Genomic DNA, 11146 nt, shown 5'->3' on the forward strand with positions numbered 1-11146 from the left:
AATAAAATCTCTCTCTCTCTCCATTCCCCATAACCACCACCCACCCCCACGAACCCAGAACCCCAACAACTACAAGAAAGAGAAAAAATTCATCCACCGAGGCTTTTTTTTTATTTTTTTTTATTTTATAAATTTCTTTTCTTTCCTTTGTTGTTTGGTTTTGTTGGAGGATTTGGGTCCTATGTGTGTTATCTCATCCAATAGATGGGTGTGTGGGAGAGAAACTTGGAGCAAAGATTCCACATCTAAAGGATGTGGGTTATCGGGTGGGAGAAGAAATTGGTGGGGTGGGGGGAAGGAAATGACAATTTCTGAAAGTGGATGCATAATTAAAGTACCATCGTAACAATTTAGCAATATGAGGGACGAAAAGTAAAGTTTGGTCTTAGTCCAGAGACCATTGCTACAATTTAGCCGAAGAACTATTATGGTCGCAATTGACACATTCTCAAAGCCTATTCTAAGGCTTTGACTTTTTCATGGTAAACAACTTTATCACAATGTCTTTTAGCACATATCATAATGTGAAAGCATGTGTGCTCGTAAGGCGTAACACTTGAATAAACTATATACCGTGCTTGAATTAATTAGAAAATCCAACAAACATGATCTAGTAATTATGATTCGACTCATAAAAAACTAATTGAGAATAAGGTGTGTATTACGATATAATTAAATCCGGGTGCACAAACAACCTAAGTTTGACGGGTTAAGATTGCTCTAACTAAGGCATCTTTGGCATCATTAGTTGTCTAAAGTGTAAATTAATTAAGCTTAACATGGAGGGTATGCTATACATTAAGATATTGATAAACTATATCCCTATACCATGATTGAATTAATTGTTTCGACTCAAAAAAACTAATTAGGAATATGGTGTGTATTACGTATATCATAAGCTAAAAAAAAAGATATAATTATCCAAGTGGACAGGGTATATTATACATTAAGATATTGATGCTCCTGGTCGATCTTTTCCTAGTATTGACTAATCAAGGAGCAATTCTGAAGATTATTAATATAACGATATGCAAATTATCAAAATCAATCTTTAAAAGGAGGCATGAAATATATATATATATATTTTTTGGAATTTATCGTTTCTGATTTTTACCTTTGCACACTCTGACAACTATATATATTTTTATTCTAAAACACTTAGGGTCGTTTGGTACGGCGGACTGTTATGGACTGGACTAAATCCTGGGACTGTCTCGGATTAGCTCGGATTGGCTTAAGCTGGATTAAGTACCGACCTACGTTTGGTTTTGCGTCGGACTAAGAAGCTGGATTGTAAAAATAGTGAAGACCTATGTTTGGTACTGTGTCGGACTAAAAAATATATATTTAATATATTTAAATATAATTAAAAATTTTAATCTATAAATAAATAAAATTCTAATATTTATTTTTTTTGGTCAATTCATTATTTCATTAAGGAAAGAGGCAAATAAATTCTAATATTTAATTAGTGAAGCATTTTCTTCTTTACTCTCTCCCCTCTCTCTTTTCTTCCTCTCTCTTCACCATCCCTTTTCGTTTCTTCTCTCTCTGTTTCTGATTTCATTATTTTCAGCTTCTCCCCTTTTGGAACTTCTACGAATTGGAACTGCATGCAATTTGACAAAAAATCATTCAATCACAAACAACCCAAAAAGAGAACAAGGCAGAAAATTACAGAACTTGGGCAGCTCATCTTCAGGCCTTTTTCCATACCTCTGCTCCAAAATGAAATTTGTAAAATGAAAGCCAAGTGTTGCCATCGAGTTTAGCAAACCAAGCAAACACATCCAAGTGTTGCCACCCACATCCTCTAGCCACACCTGAAACCCCCATAATCAAACTAATGTACACCAATAATTAACATAAGAAGATTTGGCATTCCATGGACTTGGGATCGCAAGACCTGATTTTGACATGGCCCTTGCAATGGCAGATACAAATGCTCAAGACCTGATTCTAAGACTCAAAATTCAAATTTCATTTAGCTGATGGCTAGAACCAAATACTTACCCAAGAAACCTCCTTTCAATCTCTACGGCGATGGCAGAGCCTGAAGCCACCCAAAATATATAGTTGTCGTTGAAAGGCAATAACCCAATAATATATTTTGGTTCACCTCCTTCTATATCTCTCTGCAACTGCAAGCCCTACCTCAATTGTAATGCAAAGCGAGAGACCAGAAAAACTTAACTGAGTATAGCTTGGAAGAAGAGCAGGAGTCGATATTGAACGAAACGAGAGAGAGGCGTTGAAAGTTGTTGGTGTTGGAGGACTAGCGTGTTTTATTTTGCGAACTCGCTAATTTGTGAAGCAAGTTTCAGCCTCACTAAATTAGAAGAGCGAGCGATGCGTTTTTTTACTGTTAGGATTCTACAATCTCATTTAAGTTAGTCCACCCTCTTACCAAACATAGTTTTCAAGTGCTATATAGTCCAGTCCAGTCCAGTCCAGTCTAGTGAAGCCTACCAAACATACCCGGAGAGCCCAATATTGGAGAAAACAAGTCACCAGCTAGCTTGTTTTCTTTGAATTGATTCTTACTATGTTACAAATTTCCCATTTAGAAGTACATCAAGATGTTTTTCTAAAGTATTGGACTTGAAGGGTATTTGGCTGACGTGTAAAGTTTATTAGAGTATAAGATTCCTCAGATTGTGACAAGTTTCATAATCTGAGAGAGTTAGTTAAGTCATTATGTTAAAGATTAGTTAGCTAACTAACTCTGTAATAACTCTGATAAGTGTCATACACAAGATTTTGGTTAATTTGTTTTTCTAAATTTTGGGGGCTTACCCAAATTATCTAGGAAGGTCACCATCATTTATTAGGGTGTTTAATATAACGATATACACAAGAGTTTGGTCAATCGTATTTGTTTTTGTTTAATATTTGTTTTTAGAATCAACCAAATTCATAATCATCTTTCTTGACATTTTATTTTAAGTAGTTATTTGGAATTTATTTTTACTTAAATTGCTAATTAGTTCTTGAGGAAAACGATCTTGCATGAGCATCTATACTACAATAGCCTTGAATTTTTGCAAGTGTTTTATGTAATTTTAACCCTGTTTGCATAAGTACTAAAAATCCTATCAGGGCTTACCCAAATTATCTAGGAAGGTCACCATCATATATTAGGGTGTTCAAGTTGTGGAACCCTAGCAAATGAAAACCATCAACAAATAAGTAAGCTTTCAAATCAACCTTACAATAAGTGGTGCAAAGTTGAGAAGAACATATTCTTCTCGATGGGCAATTTCTCATTCCCATTAAATATTTGCTGCAAGGCAACTAAAATGAGGCCCATGTTTCCTTTACATAATTCTTGCAGGAAGCTTTTAACACTCTATATGCATTCTAGCCCAAAGCATGTGCTTCTTTTTCCTTCGTTTCCTTATTGCATTTTAAGACAAACTTTGGTTCACGTGGCCATGAAATTTTTTCTATGTTCCGGGTCAACTTATTTCCATGTCCCACAGCTAGTTGTTGGTGTTGGCCCCGGACGGGTGCAGGCAGCGCGAATGCTCTGGGCCCAACACCTCCAGGCACCAGCTCTTGTGCACATGACCTCAAAAAGACCATGAAGTCCCTTTTGAATTGCTAAGTATTCCTTCAACACAATATGTGGAGTAATTTTTGTATGTTGCGGTTCACTTCGTGATTGGTGTACCATTTAATACACATGAGTCATGTGGAAATATTCTCCAATCACTACTACATTTTACACTTTGCGCGACGAAGAGAATTTCGTCGCGCAAAATACATTGTAGTCGCACAAATTTTAACGCGATAGAAACTTCGTCGCGCAGAATCCGTCACGCAAAGATCGTGAAGAAAGACTTTGCGAGACCAAGTTTTTTCATTGGTCGCGCAAAGTGACTTTGCGCGACGAAAAAATATTGGTCGCGCAAAGTCTCAAAAAAATTTATAAAAAATAAAAAATTCCCGCGTCCCATTTTTGGTATCCGCCCACATTTTTAGAGCTTTGCGCGACGAATACTAACGTCGCACAAATATTTGTGTGACGAAATATTTTTTGTGTTTTAAATTTTTTTAATTAAAATAAACTAATTTAATAGTTTGTGCTACAAAATATTTTGTCACGCAAGGTTTTTGACTTTTTGTTTTATTATTTCTTTAATATTAATTTATTTATATTAATTTTTTCAAATTTTTACTTTTTAAATTTAATTTAATTGTATGCTTTTTTTTAAATCACTTTAATTTAAATTGATATTAATTTAATTATATTAATCTTTTCGAATCTTTACTTTTTACATTTAATTTAATTGTAAGATTTTTCTTAATTACTTTAATTTAAATTGACATATTCAAAATAAAATTACATATGAAAAATAGTGATCAAATTATCTAATAAATAAATATATATATATAATATTCAAAATGTACATATAAATTAACAAAGTACAATAATAAAATCCTAATACAAGCGTATTGTGGTGGTAGTAGTGGATGATATGTTTTGATAGCTTCCTAATCCTCAACTTTAGCCATCAAAGTCTCGATGATTACCTACACAAAAACGAATATGGTCAAATAACAACAACAACAACAAAAAGAATGCATAATCTCCCCTAAAATTGTTATACCACAAATCCAACCCAAACTCCAATCTCAACGCTTTACTCAACCCCAAACCCCACACAAACTCAAAACTAACTCCAAAAACACATATTAATGAAAAAAATTTAAAATTTGGAGATAATATACCTTTTGGCAAGATTGAGAGTGAGTGAGAATGAGAGGGAGAAGTGAGTGTGAGAGAATTAGATAAGATAGTGATAAAGAGATGAGAGAGTGAGAGATAGTGAAAAGATAGAGGAGAGAGTGAGTGAGAGTGAGAGATAGTGAAGAGAGAGATGAGAGATTAAGTGAGAGGAGTGAGTGTGAGAGAAAGGGTGGGATTTGGGGAGAGGGAAAGAGAGAGGAGAGGTAAGAGTAGAGAAAGACATTGAGAAAATGGTGGAGGAGTTATTTCGGTTTTAAAAATCGTATCACTTTACGCGACGAAACATATTGGTCGCGCAAAGTCTAAAAAAATTATTTTAAAAAAAAAATTCCCGCATCCCATTTTTGGTACCCGCCAAAATTTAACTTTGCGCGACGAATATTGGAATATTGGTCGCGCAAAGTCTAAAAATATATATTTTTAAATAAAAAAATTCCCGCATCCCATACTTGGGCTTGGGACTATTCACTGCAAGGCACTTTTCTGCATAATCTATTTGCAAACGAGGGTAACATGGCGTTAGAATTACCTGCGGCAAGTAGACCACTAAGGGAGTCATTGGAAGCCCGTGCCACTGATGTTCCCAATTGCATTGTGTATCCTGAACAAGAAGAGGGAGATTCGTTCAAGATTAAGCACCGTATGCTTGAAATTCTACCTACTTTTCGGGGGCTGCCTAATGAAGATGCAAACATACATATTGCAAAATTTATTGTGGGTTGCAAGAATATTTTGATTAGGGGTTTTTCTACTGAGGCTATTAAGTTACGTCTTTTCCCTTTCACTTTGAAGGACAAGGCAGAAACTTGGTTATTCACTCTACCCGCTAATAGCATTACTACTTGGCAGCAGTTACACACAAAATTCCTGAACAAATATTATCCAGCATCCAAGACATTGAATTTCAAGAGGGAGATTTTGACATTTACACGAAGCCTAATGAAGAGTTTCATGAAGCGTGGGAGAGATATACAGAGATGTACATAAAGTGTCCACATGTTAAAATTGATTCAGATACACAAATGAATATTTTCTTTGATGGGCTTAATCCTACATCTAAGAGCCATGTGAATGCATAAGCAGGAGGATCATTGTCAAATAAATCTGCAAGAGAGGCATTTGAACTGTTTGATATGATGGCTACAGAATCTCAGCAATGGGCAGCAGAACATTCACAGAAAAGGGGCATTTTTGAGTTATCAGTAGGTTCTCCCAATATGTCTGCACAAATGGAAAAAATGGATAAGAAAATTGATGCAAAGTTTGATATGCTTCTACAACATCTAGCAAGTTCTACACAGCAGCCACCTACATCAACAGTTTGCACTATATGCAGTATGGCTACACATGACATAATGGGCTGCCCACATAGAGACTCTTACCCAGAGCTTGTTGAACAACATGTCAATATGATGAACAGCTATCAAAGGCCTAGGAATGATGCATATGCAACTCATTACAATCCTGGATGGAGGGATCACCCTAATTTCAAATGGGGTGGCAATCAGACTAATGCCAAACCATTCCAGCATGCACAAAAACCTTTTGTTCCCCCCAAACCATCTCTGGAAGATCAACTTGCTAAACTGGCAGCAACAACTCAATCATTCATCGAGGGCAACAATCAAAGATTTCAAAATGTTGAAGCATCAATTAAAAGTTTGGAGCAACAATTTGGACAGCTAGCTACACAGATTTCAAATAGAGAAAAGGGCAAATTTCCTAGTCAAACAATTCCTAATCCAAATGGACGTGAAGATTGCAACGTTGTTCGGACTTTACGATGTGGAAAGAGCTATGACAATCGTGAAAATAGCATTGAAAAGGAGCAGCAAACAGTGGAGGATAATACAGAAAAATTTGCAGCAGCAGAACCTGCCAAACCTGCAGAAAAACATAATTTGGCAGATCTAGAAACTGTTCCAAAACAAGTTCCTGAGCGTGTTTATGAGGCCCCTATTCCATATCTAGAACGTTTGAAGCCAAAAGCAAAAGATCAACAACTCAAGGACTTTATGCAGACATTATCCAAGGTTCAAATCAACATTCCATTACTGGATGCAATCAAGAAAATTCCATCATATGCCAAATTTTTGAAGGAAGTTTGCAGCAGCAAAAAGAAGCTTTCAGATTTGGACAAAGTTATTTTGACAGAACAGTGCAGCACAGTTTTGCTACACAAACTACCACCTAAGAAAAAAGATCCAGGGAGTTTTAATATTTCTTGCACTATTGGAAATTCTAATTTTAAAAGTGCTTTAATTGATTTGGGTGCAAGTATTAATTTGATGCCTTTTTCTGTTTTCCAGCGATTGGGGCAAGGAGATTTAAAGCCCACATCAATTATACTTCAACTAGCTGACCGTTCAATCACTTATCCAAGAGGTGTTATTGAAGATCTAATTATTAAGGTTGATAATCTTTATCTACCGGCAGATTTTGTGGTTTTAGACATGGATGAAGACCTTCAAACACCTATTATTTTGGGGAGGCCGTTTATGGCAACAGCTAGGACCTTAATTGATGTGGAAGCTGGAACATTGACTTTACGGGTTCAAGACCAATCTGTGGTGTTTAATTTGTTTGAGGCAGCAAAACGTCCTGCTGAACAGCAAGATTGTATGCGTATTGACATGGTAGATAGTATGGTGCAGACGGATTTTATGCTAATTCAAAAACATATCAGTTGCTGCATGTTTTACAGGGGGAACTTGAGACAAATTCTGAAGATGAAGGTGTTCTTGAGTACATTCACGCATTGAACAGTCTGCCCACAGTGTTGCCAAAATTTAGGAATGTGTACGAGAGTTTAGGGGAGCCCAAACAGCCCCTTAAACCATCTAGACAACAACCGCCAAAATTGGAGCTGAAGCCTTTACCAAAACATCTTAAATATGCATATTTAGGAGCCGCAGGGACGTTGCCAGTTATAATTGCAGCAGATTTAACACCGACAGAGGAAGATAAATTGCTTCGTGTGTTGAGAAAATATCAAGATGCATTAGGATGGACAATTGCGGACATCAAGGGAATCAGCCCAGCCCTATGTATGCACAGAATATTAATGGAAGACGATGTGAAGCCAACAGTTGATGCTCAACGCCGCCTTAACCCAATTATGAAAGAGGTGGTCAGAACAGAGGTTATGAAATTACTTGATGCCGGTATGATTTATCCTATTTCTAACAGTAAATGGGTTAGCCCGACTCAAGTTGTGCCTAAATGAACCGGTATTACAGTGGTGAAAAATGATAATAATGAGTTAGTTCCTACACGATTGACTACGGGTTGGAGAATGTGTGTAGATTACCGGAAGCTTAACACAGGGACGAGAAAAGACCATTTTCCATTGCCTTTTATTGACCAGATGTTAGAAAGGTTGGCTGGGCGGGCTTTTTACTGTTTTCTTGATGGGTATTCTGGGTATAATCAGATTCCAATCGCACCAGAGGATCAAGAGAAGACTACTTTCACTTGTCCATTCGGTACTTATGCTTATCGGAGGATGCCGTTTGGATTATGCAATGCACCTGCTACTTTTCAACGTTGTATGATGAGTATTTTTTCTGGCTTGGTCGAAAATATTGTGGAAGTTTTTATGGATGATTTTTCTGTTTTTGGGTATTCATATGATCAGTGCTTACAGAATTTATCATTAGTTCTTCAGAGATGTCAAGTGACGAATTTAGTGCTAAACTGGGAAAAGTGTCATTTCATGGTTGAACAGGGAATTGTCTTGGGTCATTCAATTTCTAGCAAAGGCATTGAGGTTGACAAAGCAAAGATTGATGTTATTGCAAAGCTGCCACCTCCTACATCAGTAAAAGGTGTGAGGTCCTTCTTAGGACACGCAGGTTTTTATCGTCGGTTCATCAAGGATTTCTCCAAGATTAGTCGACCTTTGTGCACTTTATTGGCTAAGGATACACCATTTAATTTTGATAAGGCCTGTTTAGAAGCATTCAACAAGTTGAAAGCACTCCTAACTTCGGCGCCCATCATTGCTGCACCAAATTGGGATTTACCATTTGAACTAATGTGTGATGCGTCAGATTATGCTGTCGGGGCAGTTTTAGGGCAGCGAAAAGATAAGCTTCCCCATGTCATCTATTATGCAAGTCGTACTCTCAATGATGCACAACTTAACTATGCAACTACAGAGAAGGAATTGTTGGCAGTTGTGTTCGCACTAGAGAAATTTCGGTCTTATTTGGTTGGGGCTAAAATAATTGTCTATAAGGATCATGCTGCACTAAAATACTTGTTGTCTAAGAAGGATGCAAAGCCTAGATTGATTCGTTGGGTTCTTTTACTTCAAGAATTTGACTTAGAGATTCAAGACAAGAAGGGCAGTGAGAATGTTGTGGCTGATCATTTATCTAGATTAATTATTCCAGCAGCTACAGAGGCAGATTCTCTACCATTGAGTGAAAGTTTCCCAAATGAACAGCTATTTGCTGTCAAAATTGACACCCCTTGGTTTGCAGATATTGTCAATTATTTGGCTAAGGGTGTGGTGCATCCAGATTTTTCCTACCAGCAGAAAAAAGAAGTTTTTATCTGATGTAAAGCACTATTTCTGGGATGAACCGTACTTATACAAGTATTGTGCAGACCAGATTATTCGCAGGTGTATTCCGGAGGCTGAACAGGAAAGTGTTTTAAAGTTTGCTCATCACTACGCTTGTGGAGGACATTTTGGGCAGAAAAGGACAGCAGAGAAAATCCTACAGAGTGGGTTATTTTGGCCAACACTTTTTAGAGATTCACAGAATTGGTGCAAGGCATGTGATAGGTGTCAAAGGGTCGGCAATCAATCCATAAGGAATGAGATGCCCTAGCAAAGTATCTTAATTGTTGAACTATTTGATGTTTGGGGTAATGATTTCATGGGACCGTTCCCATCTTCTAACGGCCACCAATATATTTTAGTGGCTGTGGAATATGTTCAAAGTGGGTCGAGGCCATTGCAGCACAAACTAATCAAGGATCAGTGGTCCTGAAGTTCCTCCAGGGGGTTATATTTCCACGTTTTGGAATTCCGCGTGTTATTCTTAGTGATGGGGGGAAGCATTTTATTAATAAACCATTTGCTCACCTACTGGCAAAATATGAGATTAATCATCGCGTGGCTACACCACACCACCCACAGACATCTGGTCAAGTTGAAGTTTCAAACAGAGAAATAAAACGTATTTTGGAGAAAACAGTGAGCTCTACACACAAGGATTGGAGTTTCAAACTAAATGATGCTTTGTGGGCATACAGGACAGCTTATAAAACTCCTATTGGGATGTCACCATTCCGACTTGTTTATGGGAAAGCCTGTCATCTACCTATGGAGCTGGAGCATAAAGCTTACTGGGCCATTAAAGAGTTAAATTTTGCATATGACTCAGCTGGGGAAAATCGAAAATTGTAGTTAAATGAGCTAGAGGAAATTCGTCAAGGTGCTTTTGATAGTTCTCGCATCTACAAGGAAAGAACTAAGGCATTTCATGACAGTCAAATTTTACGAAAGGAATTTCAGCCAGGACAAAAGGTTCTGTTATTTAGTTCAAAAAATCTTCGTTTTTAAGTTATAATATCCATAGATTATTTTAAACGTTAGAACAAATGGACATGGTGAAGATCAATTCCACAATAGAGTCTTTTCTATTTATTGTTGCTTAGACACTAATTCATGAATTATACTTTGAAATTTGCACATCACATCAACATGGTTTTTGGGGAGTGAGATTGGAATACTTACTTTTTGTCCAAGTGTGTTTTAATTTCTGTTCAATATAAATAAAGTTAGTAAGTGTTATAAAGTAATAATGCCTCACCCGAAGCTTTGCTAGTAACCGGGCCAGTCCTGCCTAATCAGCAGTGATTCTCGAGACAAACGATAGAGTTTTGGCATGAGGCCGGGTGGTTAGTTGGTTTCGTAGCCTTTTCAGCTTGAGTTAATAAGTCCTTAGGGGTGTTCTACACCTAGTGCCCTAAAACCCGAGTGGTTTGGGAGACATTGACCTAAAGCTCGCTACACGGTTGGATCGAAAGCTTAAGGGAACCAACATTGCACAACCACTACTATTACTATAAAAAAATAAAAACAAAAATAAAAAAAATAAAAAGGAAAATAAAAAGTGTGGAGTGTGTGAAGTATGAATAAAAGGGATGAGAGTTAAGGGTTTTAGTCGAGTCTCCATAACCATAATGGTTCACTTTACACCGAAAGAAGTTTGTGAATTCTTTTCTAATTGAGTCTAAATAGGTTAGACTTTGTGGTGGGATTATTGGATCTATTGAAAGGATGTTCTAGTTTTTAAAATTTTCTATGGATTGCAACTTGAAGGTGGAAATTTTGTCCTGGTCAAGTGTTAGCCAGATGTCTAATCTGTTAAGTTT

General features: G+C 37.0%; 1 long non-coding RNA gene, 1 other non-coding gene and 1 pseudogene across 2 annotated transcripts; 1 reads left to right on the forward strand and 2 right to left on the reverse strand.

Moving 5' to 3' along the window:
• Positions 1-1500: 1500 nt before the first annotated feature.
• LOC117638718 lies at positions 1501-2251 on the reverse strand. The gene is made up of 3 exons (XR_004587296.1): positions 2014-2251; positions 1717-1823; positions 1501-1609 (listed from the first exon to the last, which is right to left on the reverse strand). It is a non-coding gene; the product is annotated as an uncharacterized LOC117638718 (long non-coding RNA).
• A 3015-nt stretch (positions 2252-5266) lies between these two features.
• LOC117638437 lies at positions 5267-10175 on the forward strand (annotated as a pseudogene).
• LOC117612349 lies at positions 5654-5759 on the reverse strand. Its single transcript, XR_004583388.1, has one exon. It is a non-coding gene; the product is annotated as a small nucleolar RNA R71 (small nucleolar RNA).
• Positions 10176-11146: the final 971 nt, after the last annotated feature.

Source organism: Prunus dulcis, chromosome 8, assembly GCF_902201215.1.
Source record: "Prunus dulcis chromosome 8, ALMONDv2, whole genome shotgun sequence".
NCBI lineage: Eukaryota > Viridiplantae > Streptophyta > Magnoliopsida > Rosales > Rosaceae > Prunus > Prunus dulcis.